General features: G+C 34.5%; 1 protein-coding gene across 1 annotated transcript in view; it reads left to right on the top strand.

Moving 5' to 3' along the window:
* Nucleotides 1–18,619, top strand: part of FSTL5 (follistatin like 5) — a gene marked incomplete at its 5' end in the record, with an annotated part of 198,631 nt that overhangs the window by 108,970 nt on the left and 71,042 nt on the right. The window lies entirely within an intron of this gene.

An 18,619-nucleotide genomic window follows, 5' to 3' on the forward strand; every position in this document is an offset into this window, starting at 1 on the left:
CTCACATAAATAATGGAAAAGTGATGCATGACAAGCTACATATTTCTGATGCTTCAAAGAAAAGAAGTGGAAATGATATGCAGCAAACTCTGTTTTTATTTGCTGCGTATTTGAACCCCTGTTAAATATAGATAAATATAGATAAATATATATTTAACATACCAATCATTAAAAATAAATATAGCAATAAAAGCACATGAGGGCTAAATTGCAGCCCAAAATACAGTCAGCATTATATATTCAAGATTGTGCAGTCTTCACATATTTAGAAGAAAACCGAAATCTGTCACATGAACATTTTCGTGTACAAACAGGTCATAATGATAGTCTTCTTTTATAATAGTTCAACAGAAATATATTTTTCCCAAAATAAGTATTTCATAATAAAATTAGTTGTTTTGCCCATTCCTCTAAATATGCAGTAGTGGATATGTTACCTCTCAAAGAATGAAAACCAGAATATTAGTATAATTTATAAATCTTTTTTCTCAGGAAGGCATTTGCCACCTAGCATTGCCATGACCTGAAAGTACAGTGGAAAATAGAAAACGAGTATTAGAATTACATCCTCTTGCAAGACTAAAAATAGGCTTTCATCTGTATTTTTTATGCTTCTGGATATGCTTTCTTTGTTTTGGCCATTTCATATTAGCAAAGTTCTAAATGTGGACAAGTTGTTATGTTGGGAGTTGTGCTGTCTATCTAGCCCAAGGGAGTCTGAAATGACCTGAACTGTTACGTGTGTGGAATATTGCTACAATCAAATATCTAATTTGTCTGATTTTTAAGGTGGAAATCGTTCCCCCACATCATCTCTCTTATATTTCTGGTTTTGTAAATTTTGATGGTAAACTGAGCTTCCTCACAGTGGTGTTTTGTAAAATAAAGGACAATTTAAAAGCTCAAAAGCTCATCTTGCTTGAGTGATGGTTTTAAGTCCCTTGAGAGGCTTAGGATAAACCAAACATAATCTGAAAAGTTCTCTGTTAAATAATAGTTGCTTTTGCTAGTTTGATATTAATCCCATGACTTATATTGAGAAGTGTCATGCCCATGTCCACAAGAACCTGTCTGAGACATTTGTTACCTTTCTGTAAATATTCATGATGTTCAAAAGGATTATTTGGAGTTCTTGCTAATCAATTCTAAGTGTAATAGCTGGCATGAGCTGGTGATAGGAAAGGGAAAATGTATCTGTACACACAGAAATAAAAGGGGAATGATGAATAGAAATGATGAAGCTAACAGCTCAGCTTCAGACTGAAAGGTTCAGTTGGCTTTTTTTGCAGACATGAAAAGAGCAAGTGATTTCTAAGCTGGATATGTACATTCTGAATATGAAAAAAGCCAAACAAAACCCCAAACAAATAAAACCAAGCAGAGAAAGTTCTCGTGCTGGGTGCAGGTGCCCAGGAATTGGCAGCAGGGGCCACAGGTGTGGCCTCTCAGGGAAAAGGATGGGGGGTGTGCTGTATGCAGCCAGTCCCAAGGCACCATCGGCAGAGCAGTGGCTCAGACACACCCATGGCGCCTCTGAAAGAACATTCAAAAAAGGGCATTAAAAAACAGGGAGAGAGAGAGAGATTAGAGAACAAAAAAGAGCAAGAAACAGCAGAGGTAAGTCTAAAGCTGGAAGAGCGGAGGGTACTCCTTGGTGAAGCAGAAATCCAAAACAGCTACATTGGAGCAGGTTTATCTTGAAGGACTTGACCAATTGCCTGACCAGTCTGATGACTTTCTATGATCCAGGGATGGCAATGGTTGACAAGACAGGACCAACAGATGTCAGCTATCTAGACCTCTACAAGGCCTTCAGTACAATTCCACGCAACATCCGGACGGCTGAATAGATGGATGAAGCCAGAGGTTATAGTCAACAACTCTGTGTCATTGTGTCTAAGTGGAGGCCAGTGACAAGAGGTGTCCCTCAGGGATCAGTCTTTGGCCTAGTGCCCCTCAGCATCTCTGTCAGTGACACAGACAGTGGGATCAAGTGCACCCTCAGCAAGTTTGCAGATGACATGAAACTGAGTGGTGCAGCTGACACAACAGAAGGATGGGATGCCACTCAGGGGGCCTGGGCAAATCTGAGAAGTGGATCCACAGGAACCTCATTGTTCATAAACAAAAATTATGTTATAATTTAGTCCCTTAATGTTAAAATTTAGTTATGATTCAAATACAGAAAGAGAAGGTCAGATTCAATATCCACAAAGTGAGGCACTAAAATTAATAGAGCTCAAATATATATATGTGGAATATTAATCTCTCTTTCCAGATAAAGTAAAATAGGGAAGAAGAAAGAATTAATGGTGTCTGGAAAGAGGAAACAACAAAAGAATGGAGAGAAAGACATTGAGTTAGATTCATCCCCAGACCTTCTTTTCTTCAAAGTTTAATTTAATTTTCACTGTTTTCACAGATCTGATCTCTCTTATTTATTTCTAGATTCTATACTTCTTGTATAATGTAAGACGTCCTAAAGGCAGTGTACTCTGTTTTACTATGCTATAATGATGTTTGCCTAACTCTGAGAATTCTTAATTTACTTAGTTTTAGCTGTACAAGAATCACATATATGCATCTCAAGACCAATAATGTTGTGTAAAGACCAGTAAATTTTCTGAAAATTACAAGGCAAACACTGACCTGGGAAGATAGATAGTTAAGGATTTGGGTTTTTCTTTCACTAAAATGGATCGAAGATCAACATAACTGGAAGTCAACAAATGTATAGGAAACTAGTCAGACTAAGCAGTAGGGAAAATGTGATTTTGTAAATCATAGAAAGTGCTCATACTTAGAAATTAAACTTTTGTACTGTCCAGTTCTCTATATGAATTAATTTCATATAGAAATTAATATTTCTCACTATTCCTCACTATTTGCTTTGAGGAGGGACAAAATCAGAACAATGTAATGTCCTAGTATTTTGTCAAATGGAGGGATGCAATAAAAAGGAAAGGAATCCAGGTCAAAACTGAAATTAATAGTTCAATTTCTTTTTTTTTAAATATTCAACTTCTCAACTGAAAGTGTACAGATATATCTCAAATGCTGTCAGCTGTGGAATGGTTAAAAATTAATCTTGATGACTAATGTCTTGTATATTCTAAGACATTTTAAAGAAATGTTAAGAAATACTGTTGACTTTCAAAGGATGATAATAGAAATTTATATTTAAATAGTGTATTTAAAAATGTTCTATGAAGTGTGTGTTAATAACATTACTGATAGTATCCAGCAGATAATTTTAAAAGTCCTTAGTACTCCTCAACTCTTCTTATGGTACTTATAACTACTATTTGTAGAAGTACTGCATCTTGCTACTAATCTTTCTCTTACTGAAACTGATTGGAGGCAGGGATAATTAGCACCCCTCTGAGTGAAATTGTGAAAAATTATATGCCTCTGCAAATTTTACCTGAATTGTAATATAATTGTGCTGTGACTCACTATAGAACTGATATCACAGGGCATTTTAATATTTCAAAACACATATAGAAGGGCTTTTTTTTCCTTGCTGTTATCCTGCATCTTAAATTTAATATTTGCCTTTCCACTCTCCTCTTGTTTTTTTCTAACCTGCAGTTTGTTAGAGATATTATTACCCATGTATGAAAAATAGCAGATGTATTTCCCAAATGCAACACATATTACTTTTTTAGTGTTAATTCATTCACTTTTTAAAGTCAACATAACTTATTTTACTTTATTGTTTTTCTGATATTTCATTCCAGCTTTACCTTCAAGTTCTTTCTTATACATGTGAGAGATGGTTTGTTCACATGCAAAGTTTAACAGTAACTTTTCAAAACCTTATAGTTCAACTTTTTTCCTTTTATTAAAAGGTCATAATATCTTTCTCTAGGTTACCTTCATGGAAAGCATGTAATATTTCCATTTTGGGATTTTTGAATTTATGAATAGGTTACCTTTTTCTCAAAATTTCTCATTTGTTTATCTTGTCAAAATTAATTTGCACATTAAAGCTGACCCTTTTTTGGTGGTAGTTGGCATTTTCTTCTTGATATATTTGCCCCTCATCCACCAAGAAAAACGCAACCCAAAAGACTGTAATGGAGAATGCCAATAAAAGCTAACATTCTCTAAAGAACGTGATGCCTTCCATTCTGTACAGTTCTGATGAGAAACCAGTTACAGAAAGGTTTCCAGATTGTCCTAAACATTATGCACCTTTCCTAGAAAGGACTCCAGTCATCTGACCTTTTCTTTTTCTTCTAGCTTCTCATTCTGTGTTCTCCCTTTCATTATTCTGAAGAAAAATCTCAGGAGAGCCTCATGAATTATTCCTTTCCACATTGTTTTCTCCCATGGGATAGTATGGACCTACACACAAGCATCTCTGTATGCATTTTTGAATTGTTCTGATTACAGAACAGTTACGACTTTAATACAATGGTTGAAAATATGAATGCCCTGTCTGAGAAAAATGTTTGTATGTGTGTGCATGTTTGTTTGTACTTCTGACAGAATCCCAGATGAACCATAAATGTTAGGGAAATATTCTTCAATCTTTTTCCCAAATCACATAAAACAACTCTTAAAAGTAACTTTTTTTTTTTTTTTTAAGTTAGGGTATGAACTAGAGGACTTATATTTAAGTCTTAAGGACTTATATTTAAAGTGAGGATTAATAGTCAAAACTGCATAGTGTCCTGGTTCTGGCTCGACATGTTAAATTTTTGCTGTAGCCAACAGGGAGCATGTCTAGGACACAGACCACAGACAGTGGTATTCTACCACTTCACATCATTTTTTGGGAATGGGGGAAGGGCTCCCTTTCATATGGAGTAGCATGGCAAAGGGAACAGTCAGGTGTTTTGTGGGTTTCTGTGGGGGCAGGTGAGCAATCATATATGAGTTGTTCACTTCTTCTTGTATAATCTGTCATTAGTATTGTTGCTGTTACTGTTTGTTGTCTTATTTCATTGCTATTTCCAGCACATTGCTCTTACCTCAACCCATGACATTTCCCTCTTGTTCCTCCAATTCTCCTCTCCAGCCTGTTGTGGAGGGGGCAGGGGGAGGGCATGATCAAACTCCACATGGTTTCAGTATGAACATTAAGGAACACCATTCCTAAACCTTGACAAAAAATATTCCAAGTTCATGTACATTTCTTTATTATCAAAAGTCCTAAAAGAGGGAATACTTGCTTGCAGTCAGTGCACTAACTTTCTGATTTGCTGCAGCAAGCTCTGCATGCTCTTGTTTTATTCCTGAGGAAGCTTTCCTCCTCCCTGAGGTGTTGCCATGGGCCATCTTATTGCTTGTGTGAGGGAAAGTGTGACATGAAGGGAGCCCTCTGAACCTACCTCCCTTCAGAGGTGATGCTCCTAACCTCATCCTTTTTGGAAGACAGTAACTCACAGTCCAGCAATGAACAAATACAGTGTCATAGGCAAAAAGCTGTGAGTCTTATTCAAAACAGAATCTGGATCCTGATCAGCTTATTTGGAGCTTTAATTAGTAAATTGCAGTGCAGCCATTTCAGTGTATTATCTTCTATGTGGTAATTTGTATGTTACAACCATGGTATACATATGAAGTTGTATATGTGTACCTTCATTGTATATGAGGTTCACTTTAAAAGCCTAGTTGCTGGTTTTCCTTATACGTATGCTTAACGTGTATGCTTAAACACGTTACATCTCTTTCTGGTGTTTTCTACTGATTTTTCTGATGAGGTGGTTGGATTTGATTAACACTGACTCATCAAAGTCAGCATGTTTCCGTTTTTATCTATACTGAATTGCCCTTCATCTTTTACAGTTTTTTTTTTTTAAGTAGGATGCATTGTTATCTTTCCTTTTGTATTTCATGAGTTGAATACCAGTTTTGTTTGTTTCTTTTCTAGTCACTTGTTATGATCTAATTGCTGAGAGATGCCTCTGCCTGAATTTAGGTGCCAAAATCAGTAGTATGGAATTTGTTTAACAGTAAATATGAGGTACAGAGACAGAAAGAAAGAAAGAGGAAAGAGCAGGGTGGGAGTGATGGAGAGAGAGATCAAGAAGAAAATAATCACCACATTGTAGATCCAGAGGAGTCCCATTGGTCCTTCTTCAACCTGGCCTTCTCAGTTGTCATTCTGGAGATGCCACTTTTATACAGTCCAGTTTGTGGGTATCCATGGGTGGAACCAGATTTTCCCATAACTTAGGGTGGCATGTGTATAAGCAGCTGTTTCCTTTCCCACAGTTTGCCGTAGTGGGAATTTTTGTCCGAATGCATTAACCAGGATGTGTTAACCAAATTTCAGCTCCTCTAGGCCTGGAATAAGCACCTTTCTGCTGCCAATTTCTGTCTTACGTGCTTATCTCAAGTTCATACAGTGGTTACTTACCTTGTGGCAAGTCATTTCTGTGGCCTTGACAATATTTGAGGCAATTGTGGTCTGTAAGTCTCACATCTCCCTGTAGCTCAAACAATGTCTTCCTGAGATCTTTTTTTTCATTTCAGGGGCTGTCCATGGAGTAATGTGTTTGTAGAAAAGTCAGAGGATATGTCTTGGTTTATAAAGACAGGTATCTGTCAGGGAAAACTGGAGTTTCCCTTGGAATTGAGAATGTAAAAAAACCCTCCCTCTAAATTCTTACAGTTTTGCAATTAGGAGCTTTCAGGCAAAAATCGGGGAATAGGAATAATAGTTGTTTACTAGGAATATTAAAAAAAATACAAATGCAGTAGTGCAAAAAACAAACAAGCAAACAAACAAAAGTCCTGGAAAATCCTGACAGAGTCAGAGATACAACCTGACACCCTGTTGTCAGGGTATTGGAAGCAGTCCAAATAAGTCTTCTTGGAGTAACAGATGTTGTTCTGTGACGTAGAGATGATCCTGCAGAAAAAAAGGGTCCAGTGCTGGTGAGATGGGTCCGGTCTTCCTCTGAGAACTCAGTGGAAAAACCGGCTGATCTGGGGTCCCTGTGTCCCCATTTTATCTGGGTAGGGAATGGTTGGCTCCTCCCCACTGTGTGGAGCATCTCACACTGGAATAAGGTGATGTTATCAGTCCTGTGAGAGGCCTTAAATGGCCCATTCACAGGTGATGTCCCTCGGAGGAGGATGGGTGGAGGAAGAGATAAGGAGGCGCTGCCTTATCTGGTGTTATCAGGTGTCCCATTAACAGAAGGCACCTGCCCTCTTTCCACCCCTTACAAGTTACAAGAGATAAAGAACAATATCTCCCAACCAGTTTCAACAGATGAAAATAGAATACACATTTTTGGTTAAATTTTTCAACCCAAGACAGGATAAAAGACAAAAACAGTAGGAAAATGACACAAGCACTTATACAGTGTACAATAGATTCCAACTATTACAAATTACTGTAACTCCAGTTGCAGTCATCAATCAGATTTTCATTATAGCCATTGCTGCCGCCCCCCCCGGAGTCACAAGGATTAGAATAAGGACATCAGCCAGGAAGCTAGCCTTGGGTTTGGAGTGATTGGAAAAGCTCTGATATTTGATCGGTGATTTTTTTAATTTTGGCTTGGGCTTCTTCAGTCGATGGTGTCGCATTGTGAGTGTGATACAACACTCAGTTTCAGTAAGATTTAACGTTCCACGTATGCCTTGTTCCTTTCATAATAATGTATCTAATGCCAACTGATACTGTAAAGCAGTTTTTGACATTTGCTGTTTTTGCAAGTTCAGCTCTAGGAATGGATACTTGGCTCCTTTACTTGAGGGCATGTACCTGCCATGTAATATTTTCCAAGGTGTTGTGTGATAACTATAGAAGGGGCAAAAAATATTTTAAGTCCCAAAGCTGTATTTTTCCCCACTGTATAATAATCATTACTGAATAATTCCCATCTTTTTTCAGGAGAATTTATTTTCTGCCATGTCTTTCCCGATAATGAATAATGAAAGGTGGATTTGTGCAAATGGATAGGAGTACTATCCTGCACCTTAGACCAGCATGCTCTGCTAGGAACATTCTGAAACTAATCTGGGTGCTGCAGGATAGCTGTACATCCAGGTGTCTACATTTGGGGCTTGCATTTAGGAGTAACGCCTACTCCTTTTTTTTTTAAGACACCAGAACTTTTATCATACTTTTTTTTTTTACTCTTGCCCATCTTCTCTGCATTTTAAAATTAGTGGAAAGCTATTTTATATTTTGTGTTATGATATGACTTCTAGAACTTTTTAAGCATCTTTTCTTCACTGTCATAATATCTTTCTTCCTCAAGATTTTCTTTCGGTTCAAATTCACCATTTTCTCTGTTCTTCTCTGTTTATCTATAAAAAGATGTTGGTTATGTCTGCATTCAGTATTTCTGTTAGTAGCAAATTCATTTTGTGCTATTAATTTCTGATTAGTTCATCAAAAAATTGCAGTTTGATTTTTATGTACAGTTATAGACTTACTCTTCTCACATCTTCTGCTGTATACATCCATCAACTGGGTGAAAAACAGCATAATTTCTGAATCATTTTATTACTAGTTACATATTTATTTCTCCAACTTCTCCCAGGTCATTTTGCAGTAGTTTTGCTATCCTAGTAGACATAGTGCTTTTCACAGCTTTCCGAAGAATTATGTGAAAGGGTTTCACACAAAAAGAATACTGAGCTTTTCAGGTTATTGTTTTAGAAGTTTTGAAAGAGCAATCCGAACTACACTACATCTAGCAGTAAAGGTCACTCCTTAAGAGCATGAGAAAGATGCTTTGTTAATAATGGCCTCCTGTGGCTCACAGTCCTGACTTTCCAATCATTGTTGTAGTACGTTAAATAGGAGGGGTATATCACCAGCAATAAAAATGCTTTGATATCCAGGAGTCTGTTTCATTGAACAGAGAGGTGCAATTGCTTAGATTAAAAAAAAACAGAGAGAAACCCTCTCTGGCCCACCATCACAAGCATCCCAGGAGGAAAAATTAGGATAGGTAGGACATAATTGCCTATTGGGAACTTGGCTCAACTGTCATTTATATATTTTCAATCTTAATAATATATTTTTTAAAAAATACTGCAGAAGTGTGCAAAGGCATTTACTTAGTACTGACTCAGAAAGAAAATTGCTACCCACCTGAAAATAATTGGTACCACTGCTTGCAAAAGTGAACATGAAGCAAATTGTTTATCTAGACCAAGTTGGGTCAGTTTGTGAACTCTGACTATATAACAACAGAAGAGGATGTATCTGCCGTGATTTTCAAATGATGATCTTTAAGATTTCTCTGAATCAAACTGGCCAGTGATCTATCTACTCGTATACCTGACACCATGTATCCATTCATATCTAAATCAAATTAGATCTACTTTAGCTCAGACTGATTTCTCTTTCACCTGTTAATTTTAACACCTTCATCTATGTATATACTTTCTTCCTTTCTTTTTCATTTTTGTACTGTTCTTACATTACTATATTTATAACGTAGAGCTTCCTTTTCAAAAGTATACATTCGGAACCTTTTCTTCTTGGGTGTATACGAGAGCCTTTGTATCCATGGCAGAGTGTTTTCATTGATTTGTTCAAAAGGAGAGATAAATAAGGGTTTCCTAATTTAGGATAATTTAGCAAACAGAACTATCAATGATGTCCATCTGATTCTCTTTTCATGTATGCCTGGCTTAAAACTGCAACCAGAAGTAGGGAAGTTGAAGTAGTGCTTCTAAATTATATTTAATTTGGTTTGGTATAAAAATTGTCCTCGAGTAAGGAAAATTCAGGTGAGTTTACAGAGTATCACTGAATATGAATTCTTCATTATACTTTTATGGGTAAAGTGAAATAGAAGAGACTGGATTCTCTACAGGTACTCAAAAATACCTGCTAAATATGTTTTGGTTTTGCTGATGAATATGTTTCTTCTAGAGCTTTCTGAGGGAAATATAGTAATGTTTTCAAATTATAAGCATTTGCATATAGATACTTAATTGAAGTCTTGAAGATTTTTTTTTTAATATATAAAATAAATTTCAGAGTACCTTAGTAAAAGAAAACAGTCTTACCACTCTCATCTGATGTATGTAATCTTGCCTGGTTTAAAAGCAGTTTTGTGTGTCCATTTTTTAAAGCATTTTATTTCAAATCATTCTGTTACTTAACTGTGAGGAGACTATGTTTTTCTTCATAGAATTTGTGCTCCTTCTAGGCAAAAGTCTGTCCTTACAGACCTGTTTGTCTTAATGAGAAATCAAATAGAATTGCTGTGCTCTGGCACAGTTAAACATCAATGCCATACGACTTTTTTTTACAAGATATTTAAAATTTTGTGCAGCAATTTGGCAATTGCTATGAACTCTGTGAAGTTCCTACTATAGTAACATATTGTTAATAAAAAATGACTGAAATCCTTTTTTGCTTTCATGTTTTTAACATGATATACATTAGTTTTAACATCAGACAAGAAATTCATTCATGAAAAAGGCTTTGAAGTTTAACCTGTGATTATTGAACAATTAATGTGTCAAAAGGAAGGCAGAGAAGAAAAAGCTTTCTTTTCTCCCACCCCTCTGTATTAATAGAGACCTTATTTCTGACATGGATTCTATGATTAGTTGGCAACATCAAATGATAGAGTTAGAATTGGAATAAAATAGAATTAAAACCAAGGGTTACCTAGAGAAAAAGAACTTTTGTACATTTCAGTCTTCCAAAGTAATATTGTAGTGTATACAAGAAAAGAATCATATTATGGTATTTCAGTAATACAGTTTTATATGATGACAGTAGTACAGAATCTTTCTAATGAATATTGCTCTCTCATTGTTTAAAATAAAGGCAAAGAACAAGGGTGAAAAAAGAAAATACATGTATACAGCTTCATGTTTTGTAAAGGACTTTAACTTTTTAAAAAATGTTGGGCCCATTACAGAAAGCAGTATTAAAACCCAAAAATTATTTACAGGAGACAAATAATGGTGTACTAAGAAGTAAAATTATTTTGGTGCATCTTGTAGAAACTTGAAGTATGTTAACAAAGAATTAGCTATTGTTGCAGCAGAAGAAAACTGCTTATTGTGATTGGCAGAGCAGTAGTAAAATTGAAGTAATGGATCTCTCACAGAAGAGGAACCTGTTGATTTAAAGAGAACACAGGAATGTGGTCATGACTCACTGTGATACTCTAATTTACATATAAATTTTTATATAAGAGTTTAATTTAGCTGGAGTGTGTAGTCTTATTTTTAAATGGTGAAATTGAAAGTGTTGTGTTAATTTTTTTAGAACTGTTGTAATGCATGAGAAACACATGGACCTCAATTTGGTACTTTGCTTTTAAATAACTCACAGTTCACCTGCAAGTAACAGGATATTGTAAACTTTCTTTGTATAAGAAATATCAGCATTTAATAATAGCAAAGTGTCTAAATATCAGCAAGATTTATTTGTTAATGGCATACAGAAAATATTTATTATGAACATTCACAAACCCTTTTGAAATAGGGACTTTCCAATCTCATTTTATGACTGGAATACAGACTAGATGTAACAGAAAGTTATGTAACAGAAAGAAGAAACAGAAATATCTTATTGATAATAATATGTAAAAAGTAATGAGATTTTGCTAGTTCACCATTATGTTATTGTCTTTGTGTATGAACAACCATAAAAATATGTGATACCTGTAGGCTTATCATAACATCTTGATGTCATATCAGTAAAAGAACAGAAGTCATACTTGATGCAGTTCTAGAAAATATGTTTTTCAGTGCCACTATATGCTGAAAAACTTTTAATTTTTTACCGAAAACTTTCTGAACACTGTAATTTTTCTTGTTTTATACCAGCGGGTTACATGTTCTTCCAGTGACTTACAGTTAACCTGACCAGAAGCCAGAACCATAGGGTTGATACAAAGATGATACTAAAAAGTATCACTATTCATTTCTGTAGAAATGGAAAACAAAAGAAACAGAAAACCTAACTCCGAAACAAAACCCAAAGAATTTCTCCTGCATAAATAGTTTCTGTGCTTACAGTAAAAGTTTGCTGCCCATGACCTTGAAGTGTCTTTTCTTTCATTGATATCAAGGAATCAATCTTGCCAGTAAAGATTTCTTGTGATAAAGAATTAGACGGATGGACATGGATTGTTGTATTAGTGGTTTGAGCAAAGGCAGAGTGTGTGTGGTGCTTAGATAACCAAGATTAGTATTAAATGTAAATTGTCTTGGCTTTCAATATTTTATTAGTATAAATTCAGCATCTGTTTTTAGTACTCCAGTTCATACTGAGTGCTTAGTTCAAGTGACTGGAGTTTGGTGTTTATTTAAAAGGCTCTGAGAAGAATATTTCAGAATTATTGAGTGTGTTAATCTTGTCTGAGCCCTTAAGTGAAGCTGCTGTGCTGGCATTCAAACTGCCAATATTTTGATTTTATAAGAAAAGAGAAAAAGCTGACAAGGAATGGATGCCATTCACTTTGTTGTATATAATCAGATGTATAGTTGAAAAAAATGTTTTGTATAGGAATTACATCCAAAATCATTCAAAGCATTTATGTGCCTATTTCTTACGTGACATACTCGATAACAAACTGAAACAAGTGATATTGTACTAGTATTCCAAGTAATGTGTGACTGGCCCTGTTTTCTTTCTGCTGTTGTCTTTAGATCATACATTAATTCTGCATTTAAAGTGAGAGATCAACTTGAGAAAACTTTATATTAATTATAATATGCATTTTTCCCCTGTTGTATGCTAAGAATGGGCCAAAAGGAATCATTCTGATTTTTAAATCATTTTCAGGTGCTAAGTGTATTCTTTTACTTTTCCGAGCCACCTCCCTGATATATTGTCTCCAACTGCCACATTTTAGGGGAAACCCAACCAATATCCTTCTTTTTTGGTTTAGGTAGTTTTGTCTGCAAGATGTTTGAAAAGATATTTTGTTGTTTGTTTACTGCTTTATCACATGTACATAAAGGAGTTTGTGACAACTCAAAATTTATCCCACAGGGCTTTTGTAAATTGCATAAACCTTGAAGACACTCTGCCCACTTGTCTGTCTCACTCCTGGATAATTCATAAATACATGGGATGGACTAGATAATAATTGAATGAAAATCTGAGTAATATGAAAATTTAAGGGTTGCTTGGTTTTGTTTTCTTCTTTTTTTCAGATTCTCTTGAGTTTTTAATGGAACATCTGGACAAATTTACTTCTATTGAATAAAATTAGTTATTTCATTTTAAGATGAGTGCAGTTCAGGAAAAAAAGATATGAATTACTTTCAATATAAGAAAAGGGGGTTGGACTCATGCAACTGAAACTGAAATATGGTGTTTTGTAGAATAGGAAGATCAAAAATTCCCATATACTTTGTAAATTTAAAACGAAATAGTTTGTAAAATAAGTGTGTATGTGTATATATATATATATAAAATATAAGCATTTTAAAACAGGTAAAATCTTAGCACAGTGTGATTATACAGTGTGATTTTTTAGAATCTGAAAAATTTAGGGACTATTCAGTGATTTCTTTGCATTATTTCTGCAAATAAAATGTATTTAAAGATGGAAGATAGAAATGGGGACGTGCTTGCTAAAAGCTCATTCCACAAATCTGACTCCAAACTGAGTCACCTTAGTGGGTAAATTGCATCAGCACTTCTGCTTCTCTTGGCCCTCCTAACACTTAGATACACTTTGGAATATGATCCAAGCAAATTGCACTGTGCAAAACTAGTTTCTCTTTGCAGAACTAGCTTGGAGTGTAATAATAAATACATCCACAATTAAAGCTAATTAAAAAAAAAATAGAACAGTTAGGGGAATGATAATAAACTGTGGTAAACTCATTGGTTATGAGTTTAACTTGAAAAATATATGAGAAATTAATGCCAAATAGGTTTATCCAATTAAATCTGATTATATAACAATTTGTTGTGTTAAAAATGAGTAAAAGTTAAATGGTATACGAGTTGTTCTAAAGATCTCTCTGTAACACAAAGCAATAAAAAAAGACAGCTGTATCAGAGCATGCTGAATTTTCCATTTAAAATATACTGCATCTACTCAGTTGGAGATCTTGAATGCCTAAATAAATTAGCAGTCCTTATTGCCAATTCATCACAAGATAGCGTAAAATTACAGAGTTTTTGGGGAAGTAAAAGGTTAGTGATGTTTTATGGCTAGCCTCAAGAACTCTAGTACTTTGGCAAAGCTCTCACTTACGTCTAGTGTCTGTCATAAACAAGAAAAAATTCCAAATTCTCTTTACACATCTACATATGAAATGAAGTCATCATTCTCACTGGTGATCTAGCACTGAGGTGTTTCATATCACTTTGCTGTGTCATCCCTCTTCAGGTTCTTGGGCGGTCTGAGCAATATTTGATTTCAAAATAGCAAAACCAATTTTTAATCAACTGGTATTTTTTGAAAAGCACAAAACAGTTGCATGTTTTCTGTAGAATCATAGATATTACCATTTATTAGCTGTTAGTATTTCCTCATGAAGTGAAATTACAGTCCTTATGGTATCCCAGAGAATAAAGGGAAAATCATATATATATAATTAATTATTTAAACAGGTACAGTGTTCTTATATACAGTGTTCATTTATAGTCAGAGAAATAATATTTTTCTCAGATTTGCTGAATACAGCCAAATCCTGCTTAATTCAACTGCTGGCCTGGGCTCATGCATAACAAAGTCTTATTTTAGGAAGTGAGAATAATGCGTGACCTCTGTGTAGACCGTTTGTGATCCAAGCTTTGGAAGGTATGCATGAAGACTTTCTTAGCATTGGAGATTTAGTTAGATGCTCTGAATTACTCAGCAGATGATCGCCGCTTTACCCAGTCATCAGTAAGTTAGGCCAGTAAAGCTATTTCACAGTAATGAGACACAGGCTTTGTAAAATTCAGTCATTATTTGCTTTTTTTCTTTCTGTTCTCCCAGTGTCAAGAAAAGAGGAACCAGTGAAGTGCTTGAAATATCTAACTGTAGCTAGGAAGTTTGTTTTCATGGTAAGCAGAGAGAGGTGGGTGGGAGCTAAAACAGTGAGCAGTGACAGATCCACTGAACGAGCCCATAAAAGGATTTTCCTACTCTGAGCTTTCTCAAATGACTGCAAAAGAAGCTTAGGAAGATTCATTTCCTTTGACTAAAACTAGCCTACATGAATAGTCACAAATTGGTGCCTCTATATTCTTGAGAACAGAGTTTGTTTTACGATTTTGTCACTTTCTACTCCTATACTAGTGCTTATGTTAGACTGTAGTTTCCTTCTTTAAGCTTTGGCATGATTCGTAATTTTCTGTCAGTCTGATTCTTCAACCAGTAGACTTACACTACATTCATGATTTGTTCTTACTGCAGCTGTAAAATTTGAGATTGAGAGAAGGTATGCAAAATTTATGTTTATGAAATTTATGTTTGGTTTTCCCTCTTAATCTAGAAGGAAAACTAAAAAAAAAAAATGATTTCTGCCAAATGCAATTTTTTTCATATTTCTTTGTGGAATATAATTTCTTTGTGACAGTCAATAGCAAAATGCAGAGTTGCATTGCTTTGCCAGTGTGAACAGAGAAACTGATTACTTGGAAAATAGGAGTTGTAACATTGACATTAGCATGAAAAGCCTGAGCTGAGTTTATCTGGCAAACGAACCGTACAAAAATAATTATTTTTAAAAATGTTTCCAGTTAACCTTCAAAAGGCTATCTATCCTCTGTGTCCTTGTAATAAAGGAAGTTAGAGATACTGAAAAATAAGTAAAATATGAGCAAGAACTTGACATTAGTATTACTGGTCTTTTCATGAGTTGACTGAAATAAAATGCAGAAAGCTTGGAGGTATGTACAAGAAATAAAGAGGAAGATGTATACTGGTTGTGTTTTACAAGCACACAGCTGTTCTGAAAATGTCTATTTGGTTACAATTATTGATACAGCCTTCCCCTAGCAAAGCAATATAAAATATTAATTCTTAGCTTCAGATTATCTACCTGATCAGCTCAGAGACAGATGATGTGGGTTTTTTTGCCTTTCCCCATTAAAAAAAATCAAGTTTTTCCTTTAAAAAAGAAGTGCCCCTACCCAGCGTGTGTTATCATTGTAATTGAACTATTATAACTCCAATAACCATCAATAAAAAAGAATCCAAACAACATAATTTTTCCTTTTTGTGGATTTGTTAAAGATTGCAAATAGAAATAAAGGTAATGTGAAAAGCTATGAATTCATAATATTTCATGTTCACTAAGGATAAAGTAAACTATTTTTTTTCTGTTTGATGATAATGTAAGTAAGAATTCACATCTTCAGTTCACATAGCCTATGTACTTTTTTTGTTGTTGTTGTTAATTATTTATACATAGCCAAAAAAACCCCAAAAACAATTACTTAGGAAAACAACATATGGGCAAAAAGTGCTGGGAAAAAAAAAAAAAAAAAAAAAAAAAAAGAGGAAAAACAAAAAAACAAGCAAAAAATCAAAATGCCACAAACCAAACCAAAACCACTCCTAGCTTCTATGAAGATGAATAAATTCAAGCAGTGTGTTTCATCATATGTTCTTCTGTGTTGAGAAAGCTAGGAATAACCTTTCTGTTAATGAAGAACTGCTGGAAAAAGGTCCTAAATTCTCTCATATGCAAAGTATTAGGGTATGAAAACAGGTTATAAACTCCAAGGAAATTATTGCTGATCCAAAACCAAAAATCACCTTTGGTTTCTGTTTTATAAACAGTAAGAGAGCAAAGCAGAGATTCACTATCAAATTAAAGTCTTTTTCCACATTATTTGCTCATTATTCATAATGAGCATATATTATATGCTCATTATACATATTCATATCATGATTTGTAAAATGTAAAGTTCTTCAGGAGAACAGAATTGTAGTGGAATCATTGTTAAGATAATTGTTCAATTCTGTCTTTTCAAGTATGACTAAAATAATCAGAGATTCTCAATGTAATTTTAGAAGTACCTTGCCATTTCTGTTGGAACAGTAGGAGAACAAAAATTGAGCATGTAGCAATTTTTTTTTTACTGTCATAAAATAATTTTCCAAAATGTAAAAAAAAATTTCTGTATTTTTTTGCTATTGACGTTTGAAGGCTCTGTTTCAAAGATGTTTGTGTCGGTATAGATACAGGGTTTTTTTACTTAGCTTGTGAGTTAGTCACTAAATACTTGTCAACATGCAGTGTCAAGTAGCCCTATTTCTACTTCATCATCCCTTTTGAAATGCTGCTTACAACATTAAGTTCACTTTGTATTGAGTAGTTTGCTTTAATTAACAAAGCAAACATTGAACTCAGTATAACAATAAGCTAGGGACATTTATTTTGTAGTTATAAAGAAACCCAAACAACCAGACAAAACACACCACTACCAACAAAACATACTATCCATAAAATTCTAACACTCGTTGAGTGTCATCATGTGTGAGTTCTATTGAAATATGAATATAAAATAACCACAGGAGTGTTTCATCCATGGTTTCTATGAAAAAGGAGGGAGAAATCATAACACAGAAACTCATTTGCTTAGAAAATAGCTGTGGTACCAAAAGATATCATATGCCACAATAAGTTTAAGAGCTGAAAGAGGTAAGTATGCTTGAAAGCAATACCTAATAATTTAGCTTAAGGAATGTGAAAGTAAACTAGTCTACATATTGCATTGTAGCAGCTGAATTTTTATACACTCCATCCTATGCCCTGTTTTGTTTACAAATACCTTTGGCAGAGATTAGGCAAAAAAAATCTAGGTGGCAATAACAATATGCATTTTCCAGATAAAATGTAAGTACCTGTAGTGTGGCTCTTTTGAATAGCTGTTCTTTCATCTTCCACTAATAATTCTGTGGAAGAGGAACACTTTGAAAGCATGTGTTCAGCTAGTGAGAGAGAAAAAGTAAATTGATCTTCTGCTTCATGTATTTTAGAAAGAGGTAAAGATCAAAACATCCAATAGGAAAGTTTTTATAATTTAGTCTGGTGGCTTATTCTGAAGGGAAATCCAGTGGTATTGGTTTGCATCATCAAAGTTGAAAATGAAGTCATAAAGAGGGTCCTTTTTTTGATCTTTGCAGTGGTAACATGTAATAATATATTGAAGATTTGGTAGAAATATTTTCTGTGTAACCAAAGTGCTGATGTAGAAACCTATAGTTATCTTGAGAAAGTCAAGTTATTGATAGTATTACCAGCTACTGGTTTAGGTGAGTTGTTTTCTTCTCCCAAGGAGCAACAAGCAGAATGATTGGAAGCACAGAGTTGCACAATGTAAAATTTAGTTGCCCACACATATTTGGATGAAGAAATACAGTGAGACATATGTTTTCTGAATAATATTTTGAGTATATTAAAGAAAGAAAACTGAGAAATTAAATGGATTTTCTTAGAGATTTCAGTTTTCATGTTTAAATTTCAGTCTACAAAAAGACTCAAGATGTTATTGTGAAAGTTGTCATGAATGAAATATGCGCATAAAAGCATTGAGATTACGTTCTCTGAGTAAGAACAAAAAAGTGAGAACTGAAAAAAAAAAGAATCTCAAGAAGTTGAGAAAGTTGAAGGTGATATCATGCAAGAATAGTCATAATGAACCAGAAGTTAATGTAGCCCAGTATTTCGTCATCTTTAAGATCCAAAGGACAGAAAGTAAGAATAA

The sequence above is a fragment of the Prinia subflava genome, chromosome Z, assembly GCF_021018805.1.
Source record: "Prinia subflava isolate CZ2003 ecotype Zambia chromosome Z, Cam_Psub_1.2, whole genome shotgun sequence".
Lineage (NCBI taxonomy): Eukaryota > Metazoa > Chordata > Aves > Passeriformes > Cisticolidae > Prinia > Prinia subflava.